The 22,324-nt window shown below is 49.1% G+C and overlaps 49 non-coding genes across 49 annotated transcripts; all 49 read right to left on the bottom strand.

Moving 5' to 3' along the window:
* Positions 1–207: 207 nt before the first annotated feature.
* Positions 208–326, bottom strand: LOC140586765 (5S ribosomal RNA). The gene has a single exon (XR_011988574.1). It is a non-coding gene; the product is annotated as a 5S ribosomal RNA (ribosomal RNA).
* Positions 327–623: 297 nt separating this feature from the next.
* On the bottom strand, positions 624–742 carry LOC140586834 (5S ribosomal RNA). Its single transcript, XR_011988643.1, has one exon. It is a non-coding gene; the product is annotated as a 5S ribosomal RNA (ribosomal RNA).
* Positions 743–1,039: 297 nt separating this feature from the next.
* Positions 1,040–1,158, bottom strand: LOC140586766 (5S ribosomal RNA). Its single transcript, XR_011988575.1, has one exon. It is a non-coding gene; the product is annotated as a 5S ribosomal RNA (ribosomal RNA).
* Positions 1,159–1,455: 297 nt separating this feature from the next.
* On the bottom strand, positions 1,456–1,574 carry LOC140586767 (5S ribosomal RNA). Its single transcript, XR_011988576.1, has one exon. It is a non-coding gene; the product is annotated as a 5S ribosomal RNA (ribosomal RNA).
* Positions 1,575–1,871: 297 nt separating this feature from the next.
* LOC140586769 (5S ribosomal RNA) lies at positions 1,872–1,990 on the bottom strand. Its single transcript, XR_011988578.1, has one exon. It is a non-coding gene; the product is annotated as a 5S ribosomal RNA (ribosomal RNA).
* Positions 1,991–2,287: 297 nt separating this feature from the next.
* LOC140586770 (5S ribosomal RNA) lies at positions 2,288–2,406 on the bottom strand. Its single transcript, XR_011988579.1, has one exon. It is a non-coding gene; the product is annotated as a 5S ribosomal RNA (ribosomal RNA).
* A 297-nt stretch (positions 2,407–2,703) lies between these two features.
* On the bottom strand, positions 2,704–2,822 carry LOC140586771 (5S ribosomal RNA). Its single transcript, XR_011988580.1, has one exon. It is a non-coding gene; the product is annotated as a 5S ribosomal RNA (ribosomal RNA).
* A 297-nt stretch (positions 2,823–3,119) lies between these two features.
* Positions 3,120–3,238, bottom strand: LOC140586772 (5S ribosomal RNA). Its single transcript, XR_011988581.1, has one exon. It is a non-coding gene; the product is annotated as a 5S ribosomal RNA (ribosomal RNA).
* A 297-nt stretch (positions 3,239–3,535) lies between these two features.
* LOC140586651 (5S ribosomal RNA) lies at positions 3,536–3,654 on the bottom strand. Its single transcript, XR_011988460.1, has one exon. It is a non-coding gene; the product is annotated as a 5S ribosomal RNA (ribosomal RNA).
* Positions 3,655–3,951: 297 nt separating this feature from the next.
* Positions 3,952–4,070, bottom strand: LOC140586652 (5S ribosomal RNA). The gene has a single exon (XR_011988461.1). It is a non-coding gene; the product is annotated as a 5S ribosomal RNA (ribosomal RNA).
* Positions 4,071–4,367: 297 nt separating this feature from the next.
* LOC140586653 (5S ribosomal RNA) lies at positions 4,368–4,486 on the bottom strand. Its single transcript, XR_011988462.1, has one exon. It is a non-coding gene; the product is annotated as a 5S ribosomal RNA (ribosomal RNA).
* A 297-nt stretch (positions 4,487–4,783) lies between these two features.
* LOC140586654 (5S ribosomal RNA) lies at positions 4,784–4,902 on the bottom strand. Its single transcript, XR_011988463.1, has one exon. It is a non-coding gene; the product is annotated as a 5S ribosomal RNA (ribosomal RNA).
* A 297-nt stretch (positions 4,903–5,199) lies between these two features.
* Positions 5,200–5,318, bottom strand: LOC140586655 (5S ribosomal RNA). Its single transcript, XR_011988464.1, has one exon. It is a non-coding gene; the product is annotated as a 5S ribosomal RNA (ribosomal RNA).
* A 297-nt stretch (positions 5,319–5,615) lies between these two features.
* LOC140586809 (5S ribosomal RNA) lies at positions 5,616–5,734 on the bottom strand. The gene has a single exon (XR_011988618.1). It is a non-coding gene; the product is annotated as a 5S ribosomal RNA (ribosomal RNA).
* A 297-nt stretch (positions 5,735–6,031) lies between these two features.
* Positions 6,032–6,150, bottom strand: LOC140586656 (5S ribosomal RNA). The gene has a single exon (XR_011988465.1). It is a non-coding gene; the product is annotated as a 5S ribosomal RNA (ribosomal RNA).
* Positions 6,151–6,447: 297 nt separating this feature from the next.
* On the bottom strand, positions 6,448–6,566 carry LOC140586658 (5S ribosomal RNA). Its single transcript, XR_011988467.1, has one exon. It is a non-coding gene; the product is annotated as a 5S ribosomal RNA (ribosomal RNA).
* A 297-nt stretch (positions 6,567–6,863) lies between these two features.
* LOC140586659 (5S ribosomal RNA) lies at positions 6,864–6,982 on the bottom strand. Its single transcript, XR_011988468.1, has one exon. It is a non-coding gene; the product is annotated as a 5S ribosomal RNA (ribosomal RNA).
* Positions 6,983–7,279: 297 nt separating this feature from the next.
* On the bottom strand, positions 7,280–7,398 carry LOC140586773 (5S ribosomal RNA). Its single transcript, XR_011988582.1, has one exon. It is a non-coding gene; the product is annotated as a 5S ribosomal RNA (ribosomal RNA).
* Positions 7,399–7,695: 297 nt separating this feature from the next.
* Positions 7,696–7,814, bottom strand: LOC140586774 (5S ribosomal RNA). The gene has a single exon (XR_011988583.1). It is a non-coding gene; the product is annotated as a 5S ribosomal RNA (ribosomal RNA).
* A 297-nt stretch (positions 7,815–8,111) lies between these two features.
* On the bottom strand, positions 8,112–8,230 carry LOC140586660 (5S ribosomal RNA). Its single transcript, XR_011988469.1, has one exon. It is a non-coding gene; the product is annotated as a 5S ribosomal RNA (ribosomal RNA).
* A 297-nt stretch (positions 8,231–8,527) lies between these two features.
* On the bottom strand, positions 8,528–8,646 carry LOC140586808 (5S ribosomal RNA). The gene has a single exon (XR_011988617.1). It is a non-coding gene; the product is annotated as a 5S ribosomal RNA (ribosomal RNA).
* A 297-nt stretch (positions 8,647–8,943) lies between these two features.
* Positions 8,944–9,062, bottom strand: LOC140586775 (5S ribosomal RNA). The gene has a single exon (XR_011988584.1). It is a non-coding gene; the product is annotated as a 5S ribosomal RNA (ribosomal RNA).
* Positions 9,063–9,359: 297 nt separating this feature from the next.
* On the bottom strand, positions 9,360–9,478 carry LOC140586776 (5S ribosomal RNA). The gene has a single exon (XR_011988585.1). It is a non-coding gene; the product is annotated as a 5S ribosomal RNA (ribosomal RNA).
* Positions 9,479–9,775: 297 nt separating this feature from the next.
* LOC140586661 (5S ribosomal RNA) lies at positions 9,776–9,894 on the bottom strand. Its single transcript, XR_011988470.1, has one exon. It is a non-coding gene; the product is annotated as a 5S ribosomal RNA (ribosomal RNA).
* Positions 9,895–10,191: 297 nt separating this feature from the next.
* Positions 10,192–10,310, bottom strand: LOC140586662 (5S ribosomal RNA). Its single transcript, XR_011988471.1, has one exon. It is a non-coding gene; the product is annotated as a 5S ribosomal RNA (ribosomal RNA).
* A 297-nt stretch (positions 10,311–10,607) lies between these two features.
* On the bottom strand, positions 10,608–10,726 carry LOC140586777 (5S ribosomal RNA). Its single transcript, XR_011988586.1, has one exon. It is a non-coding gene; the product is annotated as a 5S ribosomal RNA (ribosomal RNA).
* A 297-nt stretch (positions 10,727–11,023) lies between these two features.
* Positions 11,024–11,142, bottom strand: LOC140586663 (5S ribosomal RNA). Its single transcript, XR_011988472.1, has one exon. It is a non-coding gene; the product is annotated as a 5S ribosomal RNA (ribosomal RNA).
* Positions 11,143–11,439: 297 nt separating this feature from the next.
* LOC140586778 (5S ribosomal RNA) lies at positions 11,440–11,558 on the bottom strand. The gene has a single exon (XR_011988587.1). It is a non-coding gene; the product is annotated as a 5S ribosomal RNA (ribosomal RNA).
* Positions 11,559–11,855: 297 nt separating this feature from the next.
* LOC140586664 (5S ribosomal RNA) lies at positions 11,856–11,974 on the bottom strand. The gene has a single exon (XR_011988473.1). It is a non-coding gene; the product is annotated as a 5S ribosomal RNA (ribosomal RNA).
* Positions 11,975–12,271: 297 nt separating this feature from the next.
* On the bottom strand, positions 12,272–12,390 carry LOC140586665 (5S ribosomal RNA). Its single transcript, XR_011988474.1, has one exon. It is a non-coding gene; the product is annotated as a 5S ribosomal RNA (ribosomal RNA).
* A 297-nt stretch (positions 12,391–12,687) lies between these two features.
* Positions 12,688–12,806, bottom strand: LOC140586810 (5S ribosomal RNA). Its single transcript, XR_011988619.1, has one exon. It is a non-coding gene; the product is annotated as a 5S ribosomal RNA (ribosomal RNA).
* Positions 12,807–13,103: 297 nt separating this feature from the next.
* Positions 13,104–13,222, bottom strand: LOC140586666 (5S ribosomal RNA). The gene has a single exon (XR_011988475.1). It is a non-coding gene; the product is annotated as a 5S ribosomal RNA (ribosomal RNA).
* A 297-nt stretch (positions 13,223–13,519) lies between these two features.
* On the bottom strand, positions 13,520–13,638 carry LOC140586667 (5S ribosomal RNA). The gene has a single exon (XR_011988476.1). It is a non-coding gene; the product is annotated as a 5S ribosomal RNA (ribosomal RNA).
* Positions 13,639–13,935: 297 nt separating this feature from the next.
* LOC140586669 (5S ribosomal RNA) lies at positions 13,936–14,054 on the bottom strand. The gene has a single exon (XR_011988478.1). It is a non-coding gene; the product is annotated as a 5S ribosomal RNA (ribosomal RNA).
* A 297-nt stretch (positions 14,055–14,351) lies between these two features.
* LOC140586670 (5S ribosomal RNA) lies at positions 14,352–14,470 on the bottom strand. Its single transcript, XR_011988479.1, has one exon. It is a non-coding gene; the product is annotated as a 5S ribosomal RNA (ribosomal RNA).
* A 297-nt stretch (positions 14,471–14,767) lies between these two features.
* Positions 14,768–14,886, bottom strand: LOC140586671 (5S ribosomal RNA). The gene has a single exon (XR_011988480.1). It is a non-coding gene; the product is annotated as a 5S ribosomal RNA (ribosomal RNA).
* Positions 14,887–15,183: 297 nt separating this feature from the next.
* LOC140586833 (5S ribosomal RNA) lies at positions 15,184–15,302 on the bottom strand. The gene has a single exon (XR_011988642.1). It is a non-coding gene; the product is annotated as a 5S ribosomal RNA (ribosomal RNA).
* Positions 15,303–15,599: 297 nt separating this feature from the next.
* LOC140586710 (5S ribosomal RNA) lies at positions 15,600–15,718 on the bottom strand. Its single transcript, XR_011988519.1, has one exon. It is a non-coding gene; the product is annotated as a 5S ribosomal RNA (ribosomal RNA).
* Positions 15,719–16,015: 297 nt separating this feature from the next.
* Positions 16,016–16,134, bottom strand: LOC140586711 (5S ribosomal RNA). Its single transcript, XR_011988520.1, has one exon. It is a non-coding gene; the product is annotated as a 5S ribosomal RNA (ribosomal RNA).
* A 297-nt stretch (positions 16,135–16,431) lies between these two features.
* Positions 16,432–16,550, bottom strand: LOC140586712 (5S ribosomal RNA). The gene has a single exon (XR_011988521.1). It is a non-coding gene; the product is annotated as a 5S ribosomal RNA (ribosomal RNA).
* A 297-nt stretch (positions 16,551–16,847) lies between these two features.
* LOC140586714 (5S ribosomal RNA) lies at positions 16,848–16,966 on the bottom strand. Its single transcript, XR_011988523.1, has one exon. It is a non-coding gene; the product is annotated as a 5S ribosomal RNA (ribosomal RNA).
* A 2,057-nt stretch (positions 16,967–19,023) lies between these two features.
* LOC140586838 (5S ribosomal RNA) lies at positions 19,024–19,142 on the bottom strand. The gene has a single exon (XR_011988647.1). It is a non-coding gene; the product is annotated as a 5S ribosomal RNA (ribosomal RNA).
* A 297-nt stretch (positions 19,143–19,439) lies between these two features.
* LOC140586715 (5S ribosomal RNA) lies at positions 19,440–19,558 on the bottom strand. The gene has a single exon (XR_011988524.1). It is a non-coding gene; the product is annotated as a 5S ribosomal RNA (ribosomal RNA).
* A 297-nt stretch (positions 19,559–19,855) lies between these two features.
* On the bottom strand, positions 19,856–19,974 carry LOC140586716 (5S ribosomal RNA). The gene has a single exon (XR_011988525.1). It is a non-coding gene; the product is annotated as a 5S ribosomal RNA (ribosomal RNA).
* Positions 19,975–20,271: 297 nt separating this feature from the next.
* On the bottom strand, positions 20,272–20,390 carry LOC140586717 (5S ribosomal RNA). Its single transcript, XR_011988526.1, has one exon. It is a non-coding gene; the product is annotated as a 5S ribosomal RNA (ribosomal RNA).
* Positions 20,391–20,687: 297 nt separating this feature from the next.
* On the bottom strand, positions 20,688–20,806 carry LOC140586718 (5S ribosomal RNA). The gene has a single exon (XR_011988527.1). It is a non-coding gene; the product is annotated as a 5S ribosomal RNA (ribosomal RNA).
* A 297-nt stretch (positions 20,807–21,103) lies between these two features.
* LOC140586719 (5S ribosomal RNA) lies at positions 21,104–21,222 on the bottom strand. The gene has a single exon (XR_011988528.1). It is a non-coding gene; the product is annotated as a 5S ribosomal RNA (ribosomal RNA).
* A 297-nt stretch (positions 21,223–21,519) lies between these two features.
* LOC140586720 (5S ribosomal RNA) lies at positions 21,520–21,638 on the bottom strand. Its single transcript, XR_011988529.1, has one exon. It is a non-coding gene; the product is annotated as a 5S ribosomal RNA (ribosomal RNA).
* Positions 21,639–21,935: 297 nt separating this feature from the next.
* Positions 21,936–22,054, bottom strand: LOC140586721 (5S ribosomal RNA). Its single transcript, XR_011988530.1, has one exon. It is a non-coding gene; the product is annotated as a 5S ribosomal RNA (ribosomal RNA).
* Positions 22,055–22,324: the final 270 nt, after the last annotated feature.

The following is a 22,324-nucleotide window of genomic DNA, read 5'->3' on the forward strand; positions in this document are numbered from 1 at the left end:
GATGTCAAGATGTCTTTGAGAAAGTCGTTATTAAAATGAGGAAGAAATCGGTGAGTTGTATACGATTGCTACGAGTACTTTCTGCAAAAGTGGGCGGGGACTGCCGTCTTTGTACAAATAAAGGTAATTTGTGAAATGAAAGGGTAGTGACATCTTTACATTCGTGGCAAGACGCAGGGCCCTCTGGATAAGGTGAAACTAAGAAAAAGCTCACGGCACTTGGTATTCCCAGGCAGTCTCCCAACCAAGTACTAACCAAGCCCGGCCCCGCTTAGCTTCCGAGATCAGACGAGATCGGGCGCAGTCGGAACGGTATGGCCGTAAGCAAGGGAAGCGGCCAGAATCAGCACTTTTGTTTTCAGTTGAGGGTTTATTGAGAGTCGCACCGAGAGAAGAGCAGACGTCGATGCGGCATTGATGTCAAGATGTCTTTGAGAAAGTCGTTATTAAAATGAGGAAGAAATCGGTGAGTTGTATACGATTGCTACGAGTACTTTCTGCAAAAGTGGGCGGGGACTGCCGTCTTTGTACAAATAAAGGTAATTTGTGAAATGAAAGGGTAGTGACATCTTTACATTCGTGGCAAGACGCAGGGCCCTCTGGATAAGGTGAAACTATGAAAAAGCTCACGGCACTTGGTATTCCAAGGCAGTCTCCCAACCAAGTACTAACCAAGCCCGGCCCCGCTTAGCTTCCGAGATCAGACGAGATCGGGCGCAGTCGGAACGGTATGGCCGTAAGCAAGGGAAGCGCCCAGAATCAGCACTTTTGTTTTCAGTTGAGGGTTTATTGAGAGTCGCACCGAGAGAAGAGCAGACGTCGATGCGGCATTGATGTCAAGATGTCTTTGAGAAAGTCGTTATTAAAATGAGGAAGAAATCGGTGAGTTGTATACGATTGCTACGAGTACTTTCTGCAAAAGTGGGCGGGGACTGCCGTCTTTGTACAAATAAAGGTAATTTGTGAAATGAAAGGGTAGTGACATCTTTACATTCGTGGCAAGACGCAGGGCCCTCTGGATAAGGTGAAACTAAGAAAAAGCTCACGGCACTTGGTATTCCCAGGCAGTCTCCCAACCAAGTACTAACCAAGCCCGGCCCCGCTTAGCTTCCGAGATCAGACGAGATCGGGCGCAGTCGGAACGGTATGGCCGTAAGCAAGGGAAGCGGCCAGAATCAGCACTTTTGTTTTCAGTTGAGGGTTTATTGAGAGTCGCACCGAGAGAAGAGCAGACGTCGATGCGGCATTGATGTCAAGATGTCTTTGAGAAAGTCGTTATTAAAATGAGGAAGAAATCGGTGAGTTGTATACGATTGCTACGAGTACTTTCTGCAAAAGTGGGCGGGGACTGCCGTCTTTGTACAAATAAAGGTAATTTGTGAAATGAAAGGGTAGTGACATCTTTACATTCGTGGCAAGACGCAGGGCCCTCTGGATAAGGTGAAACTAAGAAAAAGCTCACGGCACTTGGTATTCCCAGGCAGTCTCCCAACCAAGTACTAACCAAGCCCGGCCCCGCTTAGCTTCCGAGATCAGACGAGATCGGGCGCAGTCGGAACGGTATGGCCGTAAGCAAGGGAAGCGGCCAGAATCAGCACTTTTGTTTTCAGTTGAGGGTTTATTGAGAGTCGCACCGAGAGAAGAGCAGACGTCGATGCGGCATTGATGTCAAGATGTCTTTGAGAAAGTCGTTATTAAAATGAGGAAGAAATCGGTGAGTTGTATACGATTGCTACGAGTACTTTCTGCAAAAGTGGGCGGGGACTGCCGTCTTTGTACAAATAAAGGTAATTTGTGAAATGAAAGGGTAGTGACATCTTTACATTCGTGGCAAGACGCAGGGCCCTCTGGATAAGGTGAAACTAAGAAAAAGCTCACGGCACTTGGTATTCCCAGGCAGTCTCCCAACCAAGTACTAACCAAGCCCGGCCCCGCTTAGCTTCCGAGATCAGACGAGATCGGGCGCAGTCGGAACGGTATGGCCGTAAGCAAGGGAAGCGCCCAGAATCAGCACTTTTGTTTTCAGTTGAGGGTTTATTGAGAGTCGCACCGAGAGAAGAGCAGACGTCGATGCGGCATTGATGTCAAGATGTCTTTGAGAAAGTCGTTATTAAAATGAGGAAGAAATCGGTGAGTTGTATACGATTGCTACGAGTACTTTCTGCAAAAGTGGGCGGGGACTGCCGTCTTTGTACAAATAAAGGTAATTTGTGAAATGAAAGGGTAGTGACATCTTTACATTCGTGGCAAGACGCAGGGCCCTCTGGATAAGGTGAAACTAAGAAAAAGCTCACGGCACTTGGTATTCCCAGGCAGTCTCCCAACCAAGTACTAACCAAGCCCGGCCCCGCTTAGCTTCCGAGATCAGACGAGATCGGGCGCAGTCGGAACGGTATGGCCGTAAGCAAGGGAAGCGGCCAGAATCAGCACTTTTGTTTTCAGTTGAGGGTTTATTGAGAGTCGCACCGAGAGAAGAGCAGACGTCGATGCGGCATTGATGTCAAGATGTCTTTGAGAAAGTCGTTATTAAAATGAGGAAGAAATCGGTGAGTTGTATACGATTGCTACGAGTACTTTCTGCAAAAGTGGGCGGGGACTGCCGTCTTTGTACAAATAAAGGTAATTTGTGAAATGAAAGGGTAGTGACATCTTTACATTCGTGGCAAGACGCAGGGCCCTCTGGATAAGGTGAAACTAAGAAAAAGCTCACGGCACTTGGTATTCCCAGGCAGTCTCCCAACCAAGTACTAACCAAGCCCGGCCCCGCTTAGCTTCCGAGATCAGACGAGATCGGGCGCAGTCGGAACGGTATGGCCGTAAGCAAGGGAAGCGGCCAGAATCAGCACTTTTGTTTTCAGTTGAGGGTTTATTGAGAGTCGCACCGAGAGAAGAGCAGACGTCGATGCGGCATTGATGTCAAGATGTCTTTGAGAAAGTCGTTATTAAAATGAGGAAGAAATCGGTGAGTTGTATACGATTGCTACGAGTACTTTCTGCAAAAGTGGGCGGGGACTGCCGTCTTTGTACAAATAAAGGTAATTTGTGAAATGAAAGGGTAGTGACATCTTTACATTCGTGGCAAGACGCAGGGCCCTCTGGATAAGGTGAAACTAAGAAAAAGCTCACGGCACTTGGTATTCCCAGGCAGTCTCCCAACCAAGTACTAACCAAGCCCGGCCCCGCTTAGCTTCCGAGATCAGACGAGATCGGGCGCAGTCGGAACGGTATGGCCGTAAGCAAGGGAAGCGGCCAGAATCAGCACTTTTGTTTTCAGTTGAGGGTTTATTGAGAGTCGCACCGAGAGAAGAGCAGACGTCGATGCGGCATTGATGTCAAGATGTCTTTGAGAAAGTCGTTATTAAAATGAGGAAGAAATCGGTGAGTTGTATACGATTGCTACGAGTACTTTCTGCAAAAGTGGGCGGGGACTGCCGTCTTTGTACAAATAAAGGTAATTTGTGAAATGAAAGGGTAGTGACATCTTTACATTCGTGGCAAGACGCAGGGCCCTCTGGATAAGGTGAAACTAAGAAAAAGCTTACGGCACTTGGTATTCCCAGGCAGTCTCCCAACCAAGTACTAACCAAGCCCGGCCCCGCTTAGCTTCCGAGATCAGACGAGATCGGGCGCAGTCGGAACGGTATGGCCGTAAGCAAGGGAAGCGGCCAGAATCAGCACTTTTGTTTTCAGTTGAGGGTTTATTGAGAGTCGCACCGAGAGAAGAGCAGACGTCGATGCGGCATTGATGTCAAGATGTCTTTGAGAAAGTCGTTATTAAAATGAGGAAGAAATCGGTGAGTTGTATACGATTGCTACGAGTACTTTCTGCAAAAGTGGGCGGGGACTGCCGTCTTTGTACAAATAAAGGTAATTTGTGAAATGAAAGGGTAGTGACATCTTTACATTCGTGGCAAGACGCAGGGCCCTCTGGATAAGGTGAAACTAAGAAAAAGCTTACGGCACTTGGTATTCCCAGGCAGTCTCCCAACCAAGTACTAACCAAGCCCGGCCCCGCTTAGCTTCCGAGATCAGACGAGATCGGGCGCAGTCGGAACGGTATGGCCGTAAGCAAGGGAAGCGGCCAGAATCAGCACTTTTGTTTTCAGTTGAGGGTTTATTGAGAGTCGCACCGAGAGAAGAGCAGACGTCGATGCGGCATTGATGTCAAGATGTCTTTGAGAAAGTCGTAATTAAAATGAGGAAGAAATCGGTGAGTTGTATACGATTGCTACGAGTACTTTCTGCAAAAGTGGGCGGGGACTGCCGTCTTTGTACAAATAAAGGTAATTTGTGAAATGAAAGGGTAGTGACATCTTTACATTCGTGGCAAGACGCAGGGCCCTCTGGATAAGGTGAAACTAAGAAAAAGCTTACGGCACTTGGTATTCCCAGGCAGTCTCCCAACCAAGTACTAACCAAGCCCGGCCCCGCTTAGCTTCCGAGATCAGACGAGATCGGGCGCAGTCGGAACGGTATGGCCGTAAGCAAGGGAAGCGGCCAGAATCAGCACTTTTGTTTTCAGTTGAGGGTTTATTGAGAGTCGCACCGAGAGAAGAGCAGACGTCGATGCGGCATTGATGTCAAGATGTCTTTGAGAAAGTCGTTATTAAAATGAGGAAGAAATCGGTGAGTTGTATACGATTGCTACGAGTACTTTCTGCAAAAGTGGGCGGGGACTGCCGTCTTTGTACAAATAAAGGTAATTTGTGAAATGAAAGGGTAGTGACATCTTTACATTCGTGGCAAGACGCAGGGCCCTCTGGATAAGGTGAAACTAAGAAAAAGCTTACGGCACTTGGTATTCCCAGGCAGTCTCCCAACCAAGTACTAACCAAGCCCGGCCCCGCTTAGCTTCCGAGATCAGACGAGATCGGGCGCAGTCGGAACGGTATGGCCGTAAGCAAGGGAAGCGGCCAGAATCAGCACTTTTGTTTTCAGTTGAGGGTTTATTGAGAGTCGCACCGAGAGAAGAGCAGACGTCGATGCGGCATTGATGTCAAGATGTCTTTGAGAAAGTCGTTATTAAAATGAGGAAGAAATCGGTGAGTTGTATACGATTGCTACGAGTACTTTCTGCAAAAGTGGGCGGGGACTGCCGTCTTTGTACAAATAAAGGTAATTTGTGAAATGAAAGGGTAGTGACATCTTTACATTCGTGGCAAGACGCAGGGCCCTCTGGATAAGGTGAAACTAAGAAAAAGCTTACGGCACTTGGTATTCCCAGGCAGTCTCCCAACCAAGTACTAACCAAGCCCGGCCCCGCTTAGCTTCCGAGATCAGACGAGATCGGGCGCAGTCGGAACGGTATGGCCGTAAGCATGGGAAGCGGCCAGAATCAGCACTTTTGTTTTCAGTTGAGGGTTTATTGAGAGTCGCACCGAGAGAAGAGCAGACGTCGATGCGGCATTGATGTCAAGATGTCTTTGAGAAAGTCGTTATTAAAATGAGGAAGAAATCGGTGAGTTGTATACGATTGCTACGAGTACTTTCTGCAAAAGTGGGCGGGGACTGCCGTCTTTGTACAAATAAAGGTAATTTGTGAAATGAAAGGGTAGTGACATCTTTACATTCGTGGCAAGACGCAGGGCCCTCTGGATAAGGTGAAACTAAGAAAAAGCTTACGGCACTTGGTATTCCCAGGCAGTCTCCCAACCAAGTACTAACCAAGCCCGGCCCCGCTTAGCTTCCGAGATCAGACGAGATCGGGCGCAGTCGGAACGGTATGGCCGTAAGTGAGGGAAGCGGCCAGAATCAGCACTTTTGTTTTCAGTTGAGGGCTTATTGAGAGTCGCACCGAGAGAAGAGCAGACGTCGATGCGGCATTGATGTCAAGATGTCTTTGAGAAAGTCGTTATTAAAATGAGGAAGAAATCGGTGAGTTGTATACGATTGCTACGAGTACTTTCTGCAAAAGTGGGCGGGGACTGCCGTCTTTGTACAAATAAAGGTAATTTGTGAAATGAAAGGGTAGTGACATCTTTACATTCGTGGCAAGACGCAGGGCCCTCTGGATAAGGTGAAACTAAGAAAAAGCTTACGGCACTTGGTATTCCCAGGCAGTCTCCCAACCAAGTACTAACCAAGCCCGGCCCCGCTTAGCTTCCGAGATCAGACGAGATCGGGCGCAGTCGGAACGGTATGGCCGTAAGCAAGGGAAGCGGCCAGAATCAGCACTTTTGTTTTCAGTTGAGGGCTTATTGAGAGTCGCACCGAGAGAAGAGCAGACGTCGATGCGGCATTGATGTCAAGATGTCTTTGAGAAAGTCGTTATTAAAATGAGGAAGAAATCGGTGAGTTGTATACGATTGCTACGAGTACTTTCTGCAAAAGTGGGCGGGGACTGCCGTCTTTGTACAAATAAAGGTAATTTGTGAAATGAAAGGGTAGTGACATCTTTACATTCGTGGCAAGACGCAGGGCCCTCTGGATAAGGTGAAACTAAGAAAAAGCTTACGGCACTTGGTATTCCCAGGCAGTCTCCCAACCAAGTACTAACCAAGCCCGGCCCCGCTTAGCTTCCGAGATCAGACGAGATCGGGCGCAGTCGGAACGGTATGGCCGTAAGCGAGGGAAGCGGCCAGAATCAGCACTTTTGTTTTCAGTTGAGGGTTTATTGAGAGTCGCACCGAGAGAAGAGCAGACGTCGATGCGGCATTGATGTCAAGATGTCTTTGAGAAATTCGTTATTAAAATGAGGAAGAAATCGGTGAGTTGTATACGATTGCTACGAGTACTTTCTGCAAAAGTGGGCGGGGACTGCCGTCTTTGTACAAATAAAGGTAATTTGTGAAATGAAAGGGTAGTGACATCTTTACATTCGTGGCAAGACGCAGGGCCCTCTGGATAAGGTGAAACTAAGAAAAAGCTTACGGCACTTGGTATTCCCAGGCAGTCTCCCAACCAAGTACTAACCAAGCCCGGCCCCGCTTAGCTTCCGAGATCAGACGAGATCGGGCGCAGTCGGAACGGTATGGCCGTAAGCGAGGGAAGCTGCCAGAATCAGCACTTTTGTTTTCAGTTGAGGGTTTATTGAGAGTCGCACCGAGAGAAGAGCAGACGTCGATGCGGCATTGATGTCAAGATGTCTTTGAGAAAGTCGTTATTAAAATGAGGAAGAAATCGGTGAGTTGTATACGATTGCTATGAGTACTTTCTGCAAAAGTGGGCGGGGACTGCCGTCTTTGTACAAATAAAGGTAATTTGTGAAATGAAAGGGTAGTGACATCTTTACATTCGTGGCAAGACGCAGGGCCCTCTGGATAAGGTGAAACTAAGAAAAAGCTCACGGCACTTGGTATTCCCAGGCAGTCTCCCAACCAAGTACTAACCAAGCCCGGCCCCGCTTAGCTTCCGAGATCAGACGAGATCGGGCGCAGTCGGAACGGTATGGCCGTAAGCGAGGGAAGCGCCCAGAATCAGCACTTTTGTTTTCAGTTGAGGGTTTATTGAGAGTCGCACCGAGAGAAGAGCAGACGTCGATGCGGCATTGATGTCAAGATGTCTTTGAGAAAGTCGTTATTAAAATGAGGAAGAAATCGGTGAGTTGTATACGATTGCTACGAGTACTTTCTGCAAAAGTGGGCGGGGACTGCCGTCTTTGTACAAATAAAGGTAATTTGTGAAATGAAAGGGTAGTGACATCTTTACATTCGTGGCAAGACGCAGGGCCCTCTGGATAAGGTGAAACTAAGAAAAAGCTCACGGCACTTGGTATTCCCAGGCAGTCTCCCAACCAAGTACTAACCAAGCCCGGCCCCGCTTAGCTTCCGAGATCAGACGAGATCGGGCGCAGTCGGAACGGTATGGCCGTAAGCGAGGGAAGCGGCCAGAATCAGCACTTTTGTTTTCAGTTGAGGGTTTATTGAGAGTCGCACCGAGAGAAGAGCAGACGTCGATGCGGCATTGATGTCAAGATGTCTTTGAGAAAGTCGTTATTAAAATGAGGAAGAAATCGGTGAGTTGTATACGATTGCTACGAGTACTTTCTGCAAAAGTGGGCGGGGACTGCCGTCTTTGTACAAATAAAGGTAATTTGTGAAATGAAAGGGTAGTGACATCTTTACATTCGTGGCAAGACGCAGGGCCCTCTGGATAAGGTGAAACTAAGAAAAAGCTTACGGCACTTGGTATTCCCAGGCAGTCTCCCAACCAAGTACTAACCAAGCCCGGCCCCGCTTAGCTTCCGAGATCAGACGAGATCGGGCGCAGTCGGAACGGTATGGCCGTAAGCAAGGGAAGCGGCCAGAATCAGCACTTTTGTTTTCAGTTGAGGGTTTATTGAGAGTCGCACCGAGAGAAGAGCAGACGTCGATGCGGCATTGATGTCAAGATGTCTTTGAGAAAGTCGTTATTAAAATGAGGAAGAAATCGGTGAGTTGTATACGATTGCTACGAGTACTTTCTGCAAAAGTGGGCGGGGACTGCCGTCTTTGTACAAATAAAGGTAATTTGTGAAATGAAAGGGTAGTGACATCTTTACATTCGTGGCAAGACGCAGGGCCCTCTGGATAAGGTGAAACTAAGAAAAAGCTTACGGCACTTGGTATTCCCAGGCAGTCTCCCAAACAAGTACTAACCAAGCCCGGCCCCGCTTAGCTTCCGAGATCAGACGAGATCGGGCGCAGTCGGAACGGTATGGCCGTAAGCAAGGGAAGCGGCCAGAATCAGCACTTTTGTTTTCAGTTGAGGGTTTATTGAGAGTCGCACCGAGAGAAGAGCAGACGTCGATGCGGCATTGATGTCAAGATGTCTTTGAGAAAGTCGTTATTAAAATGAGGAAGAAATCGGTGAGTTGTATACGATTGCTACGAGTACTTTCTGCAAAAGTGGGCGGGGACTGCCGTCTTTGTACAAATAAAGGTAATTTGTGAAATGAAAGGGTAGTGACATCTTTACATTCGTGGCAAGACGCAGGGCCCTCTGGATAAGGTGAAACTAAGAAAAAGCTCACGGCACTTGGTATTCCCAGGCAGTCTCCCAACCAAGTACTAACCAAGCCCGGCCCCGCTTAGCTTCCGAGATCAGACGAGATCGGGCGCAGTCGGAACGGTATGGCCGTAAGCAAGGGAAGCGCCCAGAATCAGCACTTTTGTTTTCAGTTGAGGGTTTATTGAGAGTCGCACCGAGAGAAGAGCAGACGTCGATGCGGCATTGATGTCAAGATGTCTTTGAGAAAGTCGTTATTAAAATGAGGAAGAAATCGGTGAGTTGTATACGATTGCTACGAGTACTTTCTGCAAAAGTGGGCGGGGACTGCCGTCTTTGTACAAATAAAGGTAATTTGTGAAATGAAAGGGTAGTGACATCTTTACATTCGTGGCAAGACGCAGGGCCCTCTGGATAAGGTGAAACTAAGAAAAAGCTCACGGCACTTGGTATTCCCAGGCAGTCTCCCAACCAAGTACTAACCAAGCCCGGCCCCGCTTAGCTTCCGAGATCAGACGAGATCGGGCGCAGTCGGAACGGTATGGCCGTAAGCAAGGGAAGCGGCCAGAATCAGCACTTTTGTTTTCAGTTGAGGGTTTATTGAGAGTCGCACCGAGAGAAGAGCAGACGTCGATGCGGCATTGATGTCAAGATGTCTTTGAGAAAGTCGTTATTAAAATGAGGAAGAAATCGGTGAGTTGTATACGATTGCTACGAGTACTTTCTGCAAAAGTGGGCGGGGACTGCCGTCTTTGTACAAATAAAGGTAATTTGTGAAATGAAAGGGTAGTGACATCTTTACATTCGTGGCAAGACGCAGGGCCCTCTGGATAAGGTGAAACTAAGAAAAAGCTTACGGCACTTGGTATTCCCAGGCAGTCTCCCAACCAAGTACTAACCAAGCCCGGCCCCGCTTAGCTTCCGAGATCAGACGAGATCGGGCGCAGTCGGAACGGTATGGCCGTAAGCAAGGGAAGCGGCCAGAATCAGCACTTTTGTTTTCAGTTGAGGGTTTATTGAGAGTCGCACCGAGAGAAGAGCAGACGTCGATGCGGCATTGATGTCAAGATGTCTTTGAGAAAGTCGTTATTAAAATGAGGAAGAAATCGGTGAGTTGTATACGATTGCTACGAGTACTTTCTGCAAAAGTGGGCGGGGACTGCCGTCTTTGTACAAATAAAGGTAATTTGTGAAATGAAAGGGTAGTGACATCTTTACATTCGTGGCAAGACGCAGGGCCCTCTGGATAAGGTGAAACTAAGAAAAAGCTTACGGCACTTGGTATTCCCAGGCAGTCTCCCAACCAAGTACTAACCAAGCCCGGCCCCGCTTAGCTTCCGAGATCAGACGAGATCGGGCGCAGTCGGAACGGTATGGCCGTAAGCAAGGGAAGCGGCCAGAATCAGCACTTTTGTTTTCAGTTGAGGGTTTATTGAGAGTCGCACCGAGAGAAGAGCAGACGTCGATGCGGCATTGATGTCAAGATGTCTTTGAGAAAGTCGTTATTAAAATGAGGAAGAAATCGGTGAGTTGTATACGATTGCTACGAGTACTTTCTGCAAAAGTGGGCGGGGACTGCCGTCTTTGTACAAATAAAGGTAATTTGTGAAATGAAAGGGTAGTGACATCTTTACATTCGTGGCAAGACGCAGGGCCCTCTGGATAAGGTGAAACTAAGAAAAAGCTCACGGCACTTGGTATTCCCAGGCAGTCTCCCAACCAAGTACTAACCAAGCCCGGCCCCGCTTAGCTTCCGAGATCAGACGAGATCGGGCGCAGTCGGAACGGTATGGCCGTAAGCAAGGGAAGCGGCCAGAATCAGCACTTTTGTTTTCAGTTGAGGGTTTATTGAGAGTCGCACCGAGAGAAGAGCAGACGTCGATGCGGCATTGATGTCAAGATGTCTTTGAGAAAGTCGTTATTAAAATGAGGAAGAAATCGGTGAGTTGTATACGATTGCTACGAGTACTTTCTGCAAAAGTGGGCGGGGACTGCCGTCTTTGTACAAATAAAGGTAATTTGTGAAATGAAAGGGTAGTGACATCTTTACATTCGTGGCAAGACGCAGGGCCCTCTGGATAAGGTGAAACTAAGAAAAAGCTTACGGCACTTGGTATTCCCAGGCAGTCTCCCAACCAAGTACTAACCAAGCCCGGCCCCGCTTAGCTTCCGAGATCAGACGAGATCGGGCGCAGTCGGAACGGTATGGCCGTAAGCAAGGGAAGCGGCCAGAATCAGCACTTTTGTTTTCAGTTGAGGGTTTATTGAGAGTCGCACCGAGAGAAGAGCAGACGTCGATGCGGCATTGATGTCAAGATGTCTTTGAGAAAGTCGTTATTAAAATGAGGAAGAAATCGGTGAGTTGTATACGATTGCTACGAGTACTTTCTGCAAAAGTGGGCGGGGACTGCCGTCTTTGTACAAATAAAGGTAATTTGTGAAATGAAAGGGTAGTGACATCTTTACATTCGTGGCAAGACGCAGGGCCCTCTGGATAAGGTGAAACTAAGAAAAAGCTCACGGCACTTGGTATTCCCAGGCAGTCTCCCAACCAAGTACTAACCAAGCCCGGCCCCGCTTAGCTTCCGAGATCAGACGAGATCGGGCGCAGTCGGAACGGTATGGCCGTAAGCAAGGGAAGCGGCCAGAATCAGCACTTTTGTTTTCAGTTGAGGGTTTATTGAGAGTCGCACCGAGAGAAGAGCAGACGTCGATGCGGCATTGATGTCAAGATGTCTTTGAGAAAGTCGTTATTAAAATGAGGAAGAAATCGGTGAGTTGTATACGATTGCTACGAGTACTTTCTGCAAAAGTGGGCGGGGACTGCCGTCTTTGTACAAATAAAGGTAATTTGTGAAATGAAAGGGTAGTGACATCTTTACATTCGTGGCAAGACGCAGGGCCCTCTGGATAAGGTGAAACTAAGAAAAAGCTTACGGCACTTGGTATTCCCAGGCAGTCTCCCAACCAAGTACTAACCAAGCCCGGCCCCGCTTAGCTTCCGAGATCAGACGAGATCGGGCGCAGTCGGAACGGTATGGCCGTAAGCAAGGGAAGCGGCCAGAATCAGCACTTTTGTTTTCAGTTGAGGGTTTATTGAGAGTCGCACCGAGAGAAGAGCAGACGTCGATGCGGCATTGATGTCAAGATGTCTTTGAGAAAGTCGTTATTAAAATGAGGAAGAAATCGGTGAGTTGTATACGATTGCTACGAGTACTTTCTGCAAAAGTGGGCGGGGACTGCCGTCTTTGTACAAATAAAGGTAATTTGTGAAATGAAAGGGTAGTGACATCTTTACATTCGTGGCAAGACGCAGGGCCCTCTGGATAAGGTGAAACTAAGAAAAAGCTTACGGCACTTGGTATTCCCAGGCAGTCTCCCAACCAAGTACTAACCAAGCCCGGCCCCGCTTAGCTTCCGAGATCAGACGAGATCGGGCGCAGTCGGAACGGTATGGCCGTAAGCAAGGGAAGCGGCCAGAATCAGCACTTTTGTTTTCAGTTGAGGGTTTATTGAGAGTCGCACCGAGAGAAGAGCAGACGTCGATGCGGCATTGATGTCAAGATGTCTTTGAGAAAGTCGTTATTAAAATGAGGAAGAAATCGGTGAGTTGTATACGATTGCTACGAGTACTTTCTGCAAAAGTGGGCGGGGACTGCCGTCTTTGTACAAATAAAGGTAATTTGTGAAATGAAAGGGTAGTGACATCTTTACATTCGTGGCAAGACGCAGGGCCCTCTGGATAAGGTGAAACTAAGAAAAAGCTTACGGCACTTGGTATTCCCAGGCAGTCTCCCAACCAAGTACTAACCAAGCCCGGCCCCGCTTAGCTTCCGAGATCAGACGAGATCGGGCGCAGTCGGAACGGTATGGCCGTAAGTGAGGGAAGTGGCCAGAATCAGCACTTTTGTTTTCAGTTGAGGGCTTATTGAGAGTCGCACCGAGAGAAGAGCAGACGTCGATGCGGCATTGATGTCAAGATGTCTTTGAGAAAGTCGTTATTAAAATGAGGAAGAAATCGGTGAGTTGTATACGATTGCTACGAGTACTTTCTGCAAAAGTGGGCGGGGACTGCCGTCTTTGTACAAATAAAGGTAATTTGTGAAATGAAAGGGTAGTGACATCTTTACATTCGTGGCAAGACGCAGGGCCCTCTGGATAAGGTGAAACTAAGAAAAAGCTTACGGCACTTGGTATTCCCAGGCAGTCTCCCAACCAAGTACTAACCAAGCCCGGCCCCGCTTAGCTTCCGAGATCAGACGAGATCGGGCGCAGTCGGAACGGTATGGCCGTAAGCAAGGGAAGCGGCCAGAATCAGCACTTTTGTTTTCAGTTGAGGGCTTATTGAGAGTCGCACCGAGAGAAGAGCAGACGTCGATGCGGCATTGATGTCAAGATGTCTTTGAGAAAGTCGTTATTAAAATGAGGAAGAAATCGGTGAGTTGTATACGATTGCTACGAGTACTTTCTGCAAAAGTGGGCGGGGACTGCCGTCTTTGTACAAATAAAGGTAATTTGTGAAATGAAAGGGTAGTGACATCTTTACATTCGTGGCAAGACGCAGGGCCCTCTGGATAAGGTGAAACTAAGAAAAAGCTTACGGCACTTGGTATTCCCAGGCAGTCTCCCAACCAAGTACTAACCAAGCCCGGCCCCGCTTAGCTTCCGAGATCAGACGAGATCGGGCGCAGTCGGAACGGTATGGCCGTAAGCGAGGGAAGCGGCCAGAATCAGCACTTTTGTTTTCAGTTGAGGGTTTATTGAGAGTCGCACCGAGAGAAGAGCAGACGTCGATGCGGCATTGATGTCAAGATGTCTTTGAGAAATTCGTTATTAAAATGAGGAAGAAATCGGTGAGTTGTATACGATTGCTACGAGTACTTTCTGCAAAAGTGGGCGGGGACTGCCGTCTTTGTACAAATAAAGGTAATTTGTGAAATGAAAGGGTAGTGACATCTTTACATTCGTGGCAAGACGCAGGGCCCTCTGGATAAGGTGAAACTAAGAAAAAGCTTACGGCACTTGGTATTCCCAGGCAGTCTCCCAACCAAGTACTAACCAAGCCCGGCCCCGCTTAGCTTCCGAGATCAGACGAGATCGGGCGCAGTCGGAACGGTATGGCCGTAAGCGAGGGAAGCGGCCAGAATCAGCACTTTTGTTTTCAGTTGAGGGTTTATTGAGAGTCGCACCGAGAGACGAGCAGACGTCGATGCGGCATTGATGTCAAGATGTCTTTGAGAAAGTCGTTATTAAAATGAGGAAGAAATCGGTGAGTTGTATACGATTGCTACGAGTACTTTCTGCAAAAGTGGGCGGGGACTGCCGTCTTTGTACAAATAAAGGTAATTTGTGAAATGAAAGGGTAGTGACATCTTTACATTCGTGGCAAGACGCAGGGCCCTCTGGATAAGGTGAAACTAAGAAAAAGCTTACGGCACTTGGTATTCCCAGGCAGTCTCCCAACCAAGTACTAACCAAGCCCGGCCCCGCTTAGCTTCCGAGATCAGACGAGATCGGGCGCAGTCGGAACGGTATGGCCGTAAGCGAGGGAAGCGGCCAGAATCAGCACTTTTGTTTTCAGTTGAGGGTTTATTGAGAGTCGCACTGAGAGAAGAGCAGACGTCGATGCGGCATTGATGTCAAGATGTCTTTGAGAAAGTCGTTATTAAAATGAGGAAGAAATCGGTGAGTTGTATACGATTGCTACGAGTACTTTCTGCAAAAGTGGGCGGGGACTGCCGTCTTTGTACAAATAAAGGTAATTTGTGAAATGAAAGGGTAGTGACATCTTTACATTCGTGGCAAGACGCAGGGCCCTCTGGATAAGGTGAAACTAAGAAAAAGCTTACGGCACTTGGTATTCCCAGGCAGTCTCCCAACCAAGTACTAACCAAGCCCGGCCCCGCTTAGCTTCCGAGATCAGACGAGATCGGGCGCAGTCGGAACGGTATGGCCGTAAGCGAGGGAAGCGGCCAGAATCAGCACTTTTGTTTTCAGTTGAGGGTTTATTGAGAGTCGCACCGAGAGAAGAGCAGACGTCGATGCGGCATTGATGTCAAGATGTCTTTGAGAAAGTCGTTATTAAAATGAGGAAGAAATCGGTGAGTTGTATACGATTGCTACGAGTACTTTCTGCAAAAGTGGGCGGGGACTGCCGTCTTTGTACAAATAAAGGTAATTTGTGAAATGAAAGGGTAGTGACATCTTTACATTCGTGGCAAGACGCAGGGCCCTCTGGATAAGGTGAAACTAAGAAAAAGCTTACGGCACTTGGTATTCCCAGGCAGTCTCCCAACCAAGTAATAACCAAGCCCGGCCCCGCTTAGCTTCCGAGATCAGACGAGATCGGGCGCAGTCGGAACGGTATGGCCGTAAGCGAGGGAAGCGGCCAGAATCAGCACTTTTGTTTTCAGTTGAGGGTTTATTGAGAGTCGCACCGAGAGAAGAGCAGACATCGATGCGGCATTGATGTCAAGATGTCTTTGAGAAAGTCGTTATTAAAATGAGGAAGAAATCGGTGAGTTGTATACGATTGCTACGAGTACTTTCTGCAAAAGTGGGCGGGGACTGCCGTCTTTGTACAAATAAAGGTAATTTGTGAAATGAAAGGGTAGTGACATCTTTACATTCGTGGCAAGACGCAGGGCCCTCTGGATAAGGTGAAACTAAGAAAAAGCCTACGGCACTTGGTATTCCCAGGCAGTCTCCCAACCAAGTACTAACCAAGCCCGGCCCCGCTTAGCTTCCGAGATCAGACGAGATCGGGCGCAGTCGGAACGGTATGGCCGTAAGCGAGGGAAGCGGCCAGAATCAGCACTTTTGTTTTCAGTTGAGGGTTTATTGAGAGTCGCACCGAGAGAAGAGCAGACGTCGATGCGGCATTGATGTCAAGATGTCTTTGAGAAAGTCGTTATTAAAATGAGGAAGAAATCGGTGAGTTGTATACGATTGCTACGAGTACTTTCTGCAAAAGTGGGCGGGGACTGCCGTCTTTGTACAAATAAAGGTAATTTGTGAAATGAAAGGGTAGTGACATCTTTACATTCGTGGCAAGACGCAGGGCCCTCTGGATAAGGTGAAACTAAGAAAAAGCCTACGGCACTTGGTATTCCCAGGCAGTCTCCCAACCAAGTACTAACCAAGCCCGGCCCCGCTTAGCTTCCGAGATCAGACGAGATCGGGCGCAGTCGGAACGGTATGGCCGTAAGCGAGGGAAGCGGCCAGAATCAGCACTTTTGTTTTCAGTTGAGGGTTTATTGAGAGTCGCACCGAGAGAAGAGCAGACGTCGATGCGGCATTGATGTCAAGATGTCTTTGAGAAAGTCGTTATTAAAATGAGGAAGAAATCGGTGAGTTGTATACGATTGCTACGAGTACTTTCTGCAAAAGTGGGCGGGGACTGCCGTCTTTGTACAAATAAAGGTAATTTGTGAAATGAAAGGGTAGTGACATCTTTACATTCGTGGCAAGACGCAGGGCCCTCTGGATAAGGTGAAACTAAGAAAAAGCCTACGGCACTTGGTATTCCCAGGCAGTCTCCCAACCAAGTACTAACCAAGCCCGGCCCCGCTTAGCTTCCGAGATCAGACGAGATCGGGCGCAGTCGGAACGGTATGGCCGTAAGCGAGGGAAGCGGCCAGAATCAGCACTTTTGTTTTCAGTTGAGGGTTTATTGAGAGTCGCACCGAGAGAAGAGCAGACGTCGATGCGGCATTGATGTCAAGATGTCTTTGAGAAAGTCGTTATTAAAATGAGGAAGAAATCGGTGAGTTGTATACGATTGCTACGAGTACTTTCTGCAAAAGTGGGCGGGGACTGCCGTCTTTGTACAAATAAAGGTAATTTGTGAAATGAAAGGGTAGTGACATCTTTACATTCGTGGCAAGACGCAGGGCCCTCTGGATAAGGTGAAACTAAGAAAAAGCCTACGGCACTTGGTATTCCCAGGCAGTCTCCCAACCAAGTACTAACCAAGCCCGGCCCCGCTTAGCTTCCGAGATCAGACGAGATCGGGCGCAGTCGGAACGGTATGGCCGTAAGCGAGGGAAGCGGCCAGAATCAGCACTTTTGTTTTCAGTTGAGGGTTTATTGAGAGTCGCACCGAGAGAAGAGCAGACGTCGATGCGGCATTGATGTCAAGATGTCTTTGAGAAAGTCGTTATTAAAATGAGGAAGAAATCGGTGAGTTGTATACGATTGCTACGAGTACTTTCTGCAAAAGTGGGCGGGGACTGCCGTCTTTGTACAAATAAAGGTAATTTGTGAAATGAAAGGGTAGTGACATCTTTACATTCGTGGCAAGACGCAGGGCCCTCTGGATAAGGTGAAACTAAGAAAAAGCCTACGGCACTTGGTATTCCCAGGCAGTCTCCCAACCAAGTACTAACCAAGCCCGGCCCCGCTTAGCTTCCGAGATCAGACGAGATCGGGCGCAGTTTTTTTTTTTTTTTTTTTTTTTTTTTTTAAACCACTCAGAACGACAGTGCCACACATACACCACAGCAGGGGGGGCGGTACAGGGAGAGGGGCCAGGGAACGGGGCAAGCCCGCGCTCCAAGACCCCTACTCACAGGGTGCAGCAGTCCTCATCATGCAGGTATGCAGTTTAATAAAAAGAAAAACAAAGCACAAGCAATAAAAGCCAATCACTAAAATGCCAATTAAAAGGAGCAACAGCCCCAACATCGAACAACACAGAAGACGGACAACAAGCAGCACACGACCCACCCACACAGACAAACCCAAGAAAAACAACCCAAGCAACCCACCCAAAACAGAAAAACAAGAGAAAACAAGCAGCCCACCCTCAAAACACATCCCAAACCAACCGCCCACCCACAACAGACACAAAAGGAACCCGGTGCACATAATCACTTAAGAACCAGGGCATGTCATGAGGCCCGGCAGACAATAAAAACACCTTAGATAAAACCAGTCGCAGCCGATAGCGGCACATTAAAACAGGATCTAAAACCACGCGCTCATAGCGGGCCTTGTTGCGCCGCAACCAAACAACATATTTAGCGACTGCTAAAAACAAGTTAAGAAAGGTGCTGGCGGGGTGGACCTTGGGGACACCAAACAGGAACATGACCTGCCACCCCGCCTCAGTAAAAACAGGCACGGGCCCCACCGCCCCGGCTATCCTGTCCACCACCTCCAGAGCCCACACAATGAAATCAGCTAACTGTGAACAGCCAAAGAACATGTGCGTAAGGCCCTCCTCCACATCCCGGCACACTGGGCAGAGCGGAGACGCGGCGAAGCCCAGTCTATGAAGCCACAACATTGACCATAGGGCGTTGTGCCGCTGTCTGTAGTCGAAAAGGGCCAGGGCAGGGTCCGCCGGGCAGACCAGCACGTTCCCCCACAACAGGTCAGGCCCCAGGGCGGGGAAGCGAGCGCTCCAAAAGGCCTGCGCCACCGGGGCAACAAAAGCACGCTGCCTGTAGAGGCGGGCAAAGTCACGGGTCACACACGCCCCCAAAGGGGCGAGGGACCCGGACAGCCGCCTCACATACACCGCGGGGAAACGGGGGGCCACATCCCGGGGGCCGCCGGCCCGCTCAATGTCACGCACCCACGCAGCAGGGAGGGCAGCCCTCGCCGCCAGACACTGCCTGGCAACAGTGACCCTGGAGGCCCTCTCGGCCACAACCTCGACCTGGTCATAGACGGCCGCGGGAGGCAGGAAGCCAGGGCGCACCTCATAAAAGAGGTCTCGCACCTGACGCACCCCAGCCTCCCACCAGTGCCGGAACTCGAGGGGCCGCCCCCCGGAGAGGACGCGCGGATTGAGCAGCAGCGGCTGCCGAAGCAGAAGCTGCCGCCCCTCAGGCACCACGACAGTGTGCTCCTGGAACTCAGCCCACGCCAAGAGGAGGTGTGCGTAGAAGGAGGGGATGCCACGCACCATGCCGGGCCGGAGACGCATCCAAAGAGCGTCCTCGGCCAGCTCCCTCCCCGCACACTGTCCCAGCCGGAGCGAGAGCACCGCCTTCCACAGGGAGGGGCGACTCTCGTCCAGGAAGGCTTGCAACATCCGCACACGCAGGGCCTTCGACTGGACCAGAGGGTCCAGGAGGCCCAGGCCACCAAAGCTTACGGCACTTGGTAATCCCAGGCAGTCTCCCAACCAAGTACTAACCAAGCCCGGCCCCGCTTAGCTTCCGAGATCAGACGAGATCGGGCGCAGTCGGAACGGTATGGCCGTAAGCGAGGGAAGCGGCCAGAATCAGCACTTTTGTTTTCAGTTGAGGGTTTATTGAGAGTCGCACCGAGAGAAGAGCAGACGTCGATGCGGCATTGATGTCAAGATGTCTTTGAGAAAGTCGTTATTAAAATGAGGAAGAAATCGGTGAGTTGTATACGATTGCTACGAGTACTTTCTGCAAAAGTGGGCGGGGACTGCCGTCTTTGTACAAATAAAGGTAATTTGTGAAATGAAAGGGTAGTGACATCTTTACATTCGTGGCAAGACGCAGGGCCCTCTGGATAAGGTGAAACTAAGAAAAAGCCTACGGCACTTGGTATTCCCAGGCAGTCTCCCAACCAAGTACTAACCAAGCCCGGCCCCGCTTAGCTTCCGAGATCAGACGAGATCGGGCGCAGTCGGAACGGTATGGCCGTAAGCGAGGGAAGCGGCCAGAATCAGCACTTTTGTTTTCAGTTGAGGGCTTATTGAGAGTCGCACCGAGAGAAGAGCAGACGTCGATGCGGCATTGATGTCAAGATGTCTTTGAGAAAGTCGTTATTAAAATGAGGAAGAAATCGGTGAGTTGTATACGATTGCTACGAGTACTTTCTGCAAAAGTGGGCGGGGACTGCCGTCTTTGTACAAATAAAGGTAATTTGTGAAATGAAAGGGTAGTGACATCTTTACATTCGTGGCAAGACGCAGGGCCCTCTGGATAAGGTGAAACTAAGAAAAAGCCTACGGCACTTGGTATTCCCAGGCAGTCTCCCAACCAAGTACTAACCAAGCCCGGCCCCGCTTAGCTTCCGAGATCAGACGAGATCGGGCGCAGTCGGAACGGTATGGCCGTAAGCGAGGGAAGCGGCCAGAATCAGCACTTTTGTTTTCAGTTGAGGGTTTATTGAGAGTCGCACCGAGAGAAGAGCAGACGTCGATGCGGCATTGATGTCAAGATGTCTTTGAGAAAGTCGTTATTAAAATGAGGAAGAAATCGGTGAGTTGTATACGATTGCTACGAGTACTTTCTGCAAAAGTGGGCGGGGACTGCCGTCTTTGTACAAATAAAGGTAATTTGTGAAATGAAAGGGTAGTGACATCTTTACATTCGTGGCAAGACGCAGGGCCCTCTGGATAAGGTGAAACTAAGAAAAAGCCTACGGCACTTGGTATTCCCAGGCAGTCTCCCAACCAAGTACTAACCAAGCCCGGCCCCGCTTAGCTTCCGAGATCAGACGAGATCGGGCGCAGTCGGAACGGTATGGCCGTAAGCAAGGGAAGCGGCCAGAATCAGCACTTTTGTTTTCAGTTGAGGGTTTATTGAGAGTCGCACCGAGAGAAGAGCAGACGTCGATGCGGCATTGATGTCAAGATGTCTTTGAGAAAGTCGTTATTAAAATGAGGAAGAAATCGGTGAGTTGTATACGATTGCTACGAGTACTTTCTGCAAAAGTGGGCGGGGACTGCCGTCTTTGTACAAATAAAGGTAATTTGTGAAATGAAAGGGTAGTGACATCTTTACATTCGTGGCAAGACGCAGGGCCCTCTGGATAAGGTGAAACTAAGAAAAAGCCTACGGCACTTGGTATTCCCAGGCAGTCTCCCAACCAAGTACTAACCAAGCCCGGCCCCGCTTAGCTTCCGAGATCAGACGAGATCGGGCGCAGTCGGAACGGTATGGCCGTAAGCGAGGGAAGCGGCCAGAATCAGCACTTTTGTTTTCAGTTGAGGGTTTATTGAGAGTCGCACCGAGAGAAGAGCAGACGTCGATGCGGCATTGATGTCAAGATGTCTTTGAGAAAGTCGTTATTAAAATGAGGAAGAAATCGGTGAGTTGTATACGATTGCTACGAGTACTTTCTGCAAAAGTGGGCGGGGACTGCCGTCTTTGTACAAATAAAGGTAATTTGTGAAATGAAAGGGTAGTGACATCTTTACATTCGTGGCAAGACGCAGGGCCCTCTGGATAAGGTGAAACTAAGAAAAAGCCTACGGCACTTGGTATTCCCAGGCAGTCTCCCAACCAAGTACTAACCAAGCCCGGCCCCGCTTAGCTTCCGAGATCAGACGAGATCGGGCGCAGTCGGAACGGTATGGCCGTAAGCGAGGGAAGCGGCCAGAATCAGCACTTTTGTTTTCAGTTGAGGGTTTATTGAGAGTCGCACCGAGAGAAGAGCAGACGTCGATGCGGCATTGATGTCAAGATGTCTTTGAGAAAGTCGTTATTAAAATGAGGAAGAAATCGGTGAGTTGTATACGATTGCTACGAGTACTTTCTGCAAAAGTGGGCGGGGACTGCCGTCTTTGTACAAATAAAGGTAATTTGTGAAATGAAAGGGTAGTGACATCTTTACATTCGTGGCAAGACGCAGGGCCCTCTGGATAAGGTGAAACTAAGAAAAAGCCTACGGCACTTGGTATTCCCAGGCAGTCTCCCAACCAAGTACTAACCAAGCCCGGCCCCGCTTAGCTTCCGAGATCAGACGAGATCGGGCGCAGTCGGAACGGTATGGCCGTAAGCGAGGGAAGCGGCCAGAATCAGCACTTTTGTTTTCAGTTGAGGGTTTATTGAGAGTCGCACCGAGAGAAGAGCAGACGTCGATGCGGCATTGATGTCAAGATGTCTTTGAGAAAGTCGTTATTAAAATGAGGAAGAAATCGGTGAGTTGTATACGATTGCTACGAGTACTTTCTGCAAAAGTGGGCGGGGACTGCCGTCTTTGTACAAATAAAGGTAATTTGTGAAATGAAAGGGTAGTGACATCTTTACATTCGTGGCAAGACGCAGGGCCCTCTGGATAAGGTGAAACTAAGAAAAAGCCTACGGCACTTGGTATTCCCAGGCAGTCTCCCAACCAAGTACTAACCAAGCCCGGCCCCGCTTAGCTTCCGAGATCAGACGAGATCGGGCGCAGTCGGAACGGTATGGCCGTAAGCGAGGGAAGCGGCCAGAATCAGCACTTTTGTTTTCAGTTGAGGGTTTATTGAGAGTCGCACCGAGAGAAGAGCAGACGTCGATGCGGCATTGATGTCAAGATGTCTTTGAGAAAGTCGTTATTAAAATGAGGAAGAAATCGGTGAGTTGTATACGATTGCTACGAGTACTTTCTGCAAAAGTGGGCGGGGACTGCCGTCTTTGTACAAATAAAGGTAATTTGTGAAATGAAAGGGTAGTGACATCTTTACATTCGTGGCAAGACGCAGGGC

This window comes from Paramormyrops kingsleyae, unplaced genomic scaffold, assembly GCF_048594095.1.
Source record: "Paramormyrops kingsleyae isolate MSU_618 unplaced genomic scaffold, PKINGS_0.4 ups72, whole genome shotgun sequence".
In the NCBI taxonomy this organism is placed as follows: domain Eukaryota; kingdom Metazoa; phylum Chordata; class Actinopteri; order Osteoglossiformes; family Mormyridae; genus Paramormyrops; species Paramormyrops kingsleyae.